This window comes from Lontra canadensis, unplaced genomic scaffold (assembly GCF_010015895.1).
Source record: "Lontra canadensis isolate GAN:19392208 unplaced genomic scaffold, GSC_riverotter_1.0 scaffold820, whole genome shotgun sequence".
In the NCBI taxonomy this organism is placed as follows: Eukaryota; Metazoa; Chordata; class Mammalia; order Carnivora; family Mustelidae; genus Lontra; species Lontra canadensis.
In genome coordinates, this window is record NW_022631804.1 from 1 (window position 1) to 6,137 (window position 6,137).

General features: G+C 40.8%; 1 long non-coding RNA gene across 1 annotated transcript; it reads right to left on the reverse strand.

Moving 5' to 3' along the window:
- Window positions 1-47: 47 nt before the first annotated feature.
- On the reverse strand, window positions 48-5,329 carry LOC116863274. Its single transcript, XR_004381790.1, has 3 exons — window positions 5,145-5,329; window positions 4,725-4,820; window positions 48-1,425 (listed from the first exon to the last, which is right to left on the reverse strand). It is a non-coding gene; the product is annotated as an uncharacterized LOC116863274 (long non-coding RNA).
- Between the last annotated feature and the right edge of the window lie 808 nt (window positions 5,330-6,137).

Sequence of the window (6,137 nt, forward strand, 5' to 3'; positions counted from 1 at the left end):
TACCAAATAAGCCTCACAGGTGAACATAAATTTTTTTTTTTTTTTTTAAAGCAGGACCTTTCACCTAGGGACTAGCCCGCACTGCTTGTGGATGAAAGAAATCAACATTATTTATTTCTGGCTTGCTTGATCTAATATTGCAAAATGTAATATGGCTGGACAAAATGGGTATTTAGAAGCCAGTATTGCATTTAACTGACACTTTTAGGTGTGTACGTTAAGTTGTAGTTCTAGAACTTCTGCTATGGTTCCAATACCTGTGTCTGAAAGGTAACATCAGTATTATTACGGAAGCAGTTGCTTTGTTACAAATTCCATATAACATGCTCAAATTCTAGGTCTTTTTTCTTTAGCACTATTTAAAGTTTCTTGTAGTTTGGTCAGCATACACACATCTCATGTCATCTGATTACATAAGCCAAGGTGGAAATTAAAAGACACAATTGCCAACTACTTCAGACAGCTATATCAAGTCCAGGATTATGACAAAGTCTGACCCAGAATTTTAATTTGTAATTTTAGGATGTATCTCATGCAGTTTGGGGAGCATCAAACTAAGTCTACAGTCGCCAGAAGCCTTGTTACAGTCAAATGTACATTAACTAGAATGTGTACATTTTTAGTGTTCATGATAAATGCAGTTATGACCTTATTACACTTTTGGCATTCTTTAAGAAAGCACATTAAGCTTTAATATAGAAATATTTAGGTTACACTTGTGCTCAAGTTATAATAAAACAGTTATTCTTTTTTTGATCTCATACATTCTCTCCTCAGGTATGGCCCATCTCCTGTACGCTTGGAGCGACCTTTGGCTACGTGGCTGGCCTTGTGATTTCACCACTCTGGATATACTGGAATAGAAAGCAACTTACATATAAGAACAATTAGTTGGAGCAAAGGGAGAAGATATTTCTTTGTGCAGATTCCATAAAGACTGTGCAGAAATGTTTATGGTCTAAGCCAGGCAGTTCCATTTACAGCACTGTTTTTTTATGTAGTTACAACATGGTGTGATTGTAGCTTTTTAAACTATGAAACCCCTGAGAGATTGTACCTTCTAGTTGAAATAAAGTATTTATAATAGATTGTGGCTTCAGATGCTGTTTGCTGCTTCTTGGACCTTTAAGAAACATTCTTAAGGTTTTTTTTTTTTTTCTTTCAAGTTTTAAACTGCTTCATTATTTATAAGAGGTCTGGGTATAGTTGTAGCATTTCATATGCTTTCTAAGAGAAATGGACAGTTTCCTTGGCCACTGAAGATGTTTCTCACGTAATCAAACAACAGTTTATACATCTTGATCCTATTCTTTTTTTTACTGTGTGTTTCTTTGGAGTTAAAATGGCTATGATAGCCTCATCAAAAACAGTCTTCAATCCCTTCTGGGTTAAAGCCGAACATTCCACATAGCAGCATGCTCCTATCTGGGAGAAAAAGAAATCACAAACATATAAAATCATTTTTACACAGTTGGTATGACACAACACACCATTATAAGGAAAATGAGAAAATAACAGCTATGCAGAAGGAATGAAATCGTCATCCATATTCATAAAAACCCAGAGACAGCCAACTAAAAGGTAAGTGTATATTCTTCCACACTTACTCTATGAAAATTGATGTCATTCATCACATATTTACTAGTTACCTACCATATGCCAAGCACTGTTTTAGGTGCTGGAGATAATGTCAGAGAACTGAACAAAAGACCAAAATGCTTGCTGTGTGATGGTTACACATGCTTAAATTCTCCTGGGGGAGGGGCCCACCAAGGGAACCGAGGGCAGATGGTATGGTGTACTTCAGAGCACCGGCACGGGGGAGATGGGGCGTGCACAGGACACAGGTGGGAAGCTTCCCAACAAAGTGGTGTGAGCAGTGAGGGCCACATCCAGGCGGACGGAGCCACCACTGGGAAGACGGTGATGTGGGAGCATGAATGGAGCGTTCAGAGGATGCTAAGGAAGCCAGAAGGGCAGGAGAGAGGGAGCAGCAGAGATTGGTAAGCGGTGAGGCCGGCCGATGAGGCAGCCCTGAGGCCAGAATAAGGACTTTGGCTTCTCCTCTAGGAGAAGCTCCATTTGTTCACTGGAAATTCACTGCACATTCTTATTTGCCAAATGAAAGCATACAGCAAGGAACAAAATAAGTCTCCCAGACTCACGACGCTTACATTTTAGAGGGAGAAGGATCACCACGAGCTACTAGAGTTTGAATGTCAGAAGGGAATATGTGGTCTGAGGACAACTGGGGAAGGAAGGTGGATAGGGAGTGGGGACAAGATCAGGCAAGGCCTCACTGAGAAGGTGACACCTGAGCAGAGACCTGGAAGGAGTGAGAAAATAGTGTTCCATAGGGAAGAACACTCCAGGCAGAGGGAGGGGCAAAAGTACAAAGACCCCAGGTCCGAGATCTGGGGATGCAGCAAGAAGGCCATGTGCCTAGACTACAGTCAGTGAGGGTGGACGCAGCTGGGGTCTGTAGGCCTCTGTGACTAGCTGGGGAGCCACTGCAAGATTGTGAGCAGAGCAGTGACCTGATCGAGCTTGTATTTTTGACTCAGGCTGCTGTGTTGAGAACAGGTGGACACGGGGTCGCAAACGGAAGCAGAAAGGTGAGTCAGAGCTGTTCCGGTAATCCGGGCTGGAGACGAAGGGGCCTGACCAGACTGTTCGAGGAGCGGATGGTGAGGGGCCTGTGGACACTGGATGGATTCCGAAGGTAGGACAAGAGCTTTGGCTGCCTGGTTGCCCACACAGGAGGAGAGTGAGAGCTAAGTCGAGTGTGACCTCAAGGTTTTTTGAGCTGAGTAACTGGGAGGACGGGCACAGAGGATAAAATTAGGAATTCTGTTTTGGACATGTTAATTTTTAGATGCTTAGCCACCCAGATGGATTTGTTGGGTGAACAGCTGGATAACCAAGTCTGGAGTTCAGGGAAACGGTCAGGCTGGAGATGGGAACTTGGGAATCTTCGAGGGCAGACTTTTCAAACCACAAGACTGACAGCAGCTCACCTGGGCCTAGGGAGGGTGGGTGCAGAAGAAGAGATGTTCCAGAAGCCGTGTGCTGATCCCTGGGCATCCAGCGTGCAGAGACAGGGACTTGAGACATGGAGGAAAGGCCACTGCCGGGGGCAAACCCCAGGAGAGGGCAAGCAAGGGAGCCAGGTAAAAGTATTTGAAGAAGAAGCGCACTGCCCCAGTGCTGCCAACGGGCCTTCAGGGGGGATCCTAGTGTTTTGCAACCATTTTTTCCCTCTTAAACTACATAATATAAACATCACAATAGCTATTAGTATAAATTTTTAATAGATGCATGGGCTTTTTTTTTTTTCCATTATAAACAATGCAGCAACTTCATAACCATCTCTTTAAGCACATCTGTAATAGTTGTTTTTTTTTTTTTTAAGATAAATTCCTACATATGGAATTGCCTGATCAAAAGTGTGCATGATTTTAGGCTTCTGCATATTGGCTATCAATGACCAATGATACAAGAGAGTGTCCTGCACCCTGGAACAGTTGCTATTATAATTAACTTCTCTCTCTTTTTTTTTTTTGCCAATATTATAGGCAGAAATTGAACTTACATTTGACTACTAAGGACTATGAACAGATTTCCTATATTCAACGGCAATCTTTTTGACAAATTTTCCACTGATGGTATAGCCCATTTTTCTACTGGAGCATAGATGTCTTTTTCTGATTAATTTATATGTAAGGAACTCCTGTATACTAAGTATATTAACCCATTTTTCAGCCATATGTGTCACACTTGTTTTATGACTTTAAATTTTATCTGGCATTTGATGTATCAAATTTTTAAGTAGTTAAGTCACCAATATTTTCATTTACCAGTTTTACTCTATGACATTTTAGAAATTCCTTCTCTCCCAGGGATTATGAAATTAAATACACGGAATTTCTAAAGCAATGTGTCAGCGAAGCTATTTGTCTTTTGTTTTAGGAAAAACTGTCTTCCAAAAAGTTTTCTCGCTTTCTTCTGCCTCCTGATAGTACATTTTAAAAGACCTTATTAAATTCTGTTTCCACAAAAGTCCTATTAAAGTCATATCGAAAAACATTGAATCCAATAATGTTAGGGCCACAGAGAAAAGTAAGCCTAGCTTCAGGGTGAAGGAAAACAGAAGTTACAAGTTTTAGGCACATCACAGTGGTATATTTTCCAGAATGCTAATATTTTCTATCTTTCATAAAAGGACTGGAAGAAAATTCAACACATTTCCTTTCAAGCCTAGCCATCATTTTTTGTTTTTAACTACAGATTTAAACTCATCCTATATGCCATTCCACCACCTTCTCCGTGGGTCTTCACCGAAGACAGAGTCTGCTCTGGCACAGTATAAACGTTTAAAAGATTTAAATGGCCTTTCTTTGATGCCTCTTTCTACAGGTAACTTACGAGGAAAATATTGTTGGCAGTGTCGTGCAGGTGTGAGCGCCTGGACTCTGTGGTCAGGCCTTCCCTGCAACCCAGCTCTACCATTTATTACGTATGGGACCTGACAAATTATCTGACGTCGCCAACCCCCCCATTTGTCACAGACCCACCCGAGCAGGTGCAAGGATTAAATGACATAATGCATGTAACAGCACTTAGCACAGTGCCCGGTATACAGTAAATGCACAATAAATGTTAGTGTCAATTATCACCCAAGCTGCTTTTACACTTATTTTTACATTCTGTAAAGGTTCTGTTACCTCTTTTGCTAGTTTCTGTCCTTGTTCCACACAAATGGGTTTTTCTTTCATGTCATTCAGTCTTGCTAAAGTTTTGGGGTCATCTCGGAGATCAATCTAATCAAGAAAGGTCAATAATGTCCCATAATGTTACAAGTCTTTAAAGATCAATCAAAGCGTGTAGTCCCATTTAATCCCACATACCCAAAAAAGATCAAACAGATGAACTTCACTTTGAAAGCCAACTAGTATGATTGCTTTCCTCGGGCACTGCTTTTCCAAATTCTTATTTTTCTATAATAAGTAGAATTTATTATAACTTGCAACCGAGATTAAACATGCACATCGTTTGCTAAACCTTAGGACTGTTTGTCTCAAAGCGACACCACAAGAGAGGCCAAAGAGACTATTCTTAAATGGGTAAAATCAAAGCAGACATACCTGAGTTCCTATTAATAAGAAGGGTACATTTGGTGCATACTCCTTAAGTTCCGGTACCCACTCCTCTTTCACATTTTGAAATGAGGCTGGATTTACCACAGAGAAGCATATAAGGAAGACATCAGTCATTGGGTAAGATAAAGGCCTCAGACGATCATAGTCTTCCTAAAGAAGAGAGAAAAACCTCATTATTCCCATCTCTTTAGTTGACTAATAGGTATGTAAGGTTACATGGTTGGAGAAGCAAAGTCAGGAGAATTCCTCAAACAGAATGTGTGGCACTCTACACGAAACAAGGTAATTCCATTTGTGTTTGTTACTCTTCCTTTTGAGGTTACCAGTGGGATATGAATATGACAACACCGTTAGCAACCACAGGGGAACTTGGAGAAAATACACCGTGATTACTAAGGCCATTGCTGAAAACATTTTATACTGAGATGTTTGCACCAAGAATTGATTAAAGCTGGAAGTTGTCTGACTCTTCTAATTTATAATGACTAACAGATGCTGAATGTTTACTGTGTGTCGGGTCGTGATCCAGAACGCTCTCCCCTGCATTCCTTAGTTCATCCTCCTGATAGCTACATGACGTAAGTACTGTTATTCCTGTTTTCCGCGGCAGGAAAAGGAGACATAGAAGTTAAATAACCTGTGTAAGAGTGTACAGCCAGTGGAGAGCAGACGGGATTCAAACCCTGACAGTCTTAATCCCGAACTACACCTTAACCACTACACACTTCCCAGAGACCTCAAATTGCTGTCTTCCCTGTTGATATGGTTTTCTTAATTACACATGCGTGCAAGTTTAAAGATAGAAACATAAAAAGTAAATGCACAAAAATCCCCCTTTCCTCTTCAACTTCCATTCTCTTCCCCAAATGTAGATCTTTCCAGGCATACCTTTCCAGTTCTTTTTCTATGCATGTGTAAACCTCCGACTGTGCATATTCAGACATCTGTACATAGAAGAGATCAAGTGATCTGTGCTGT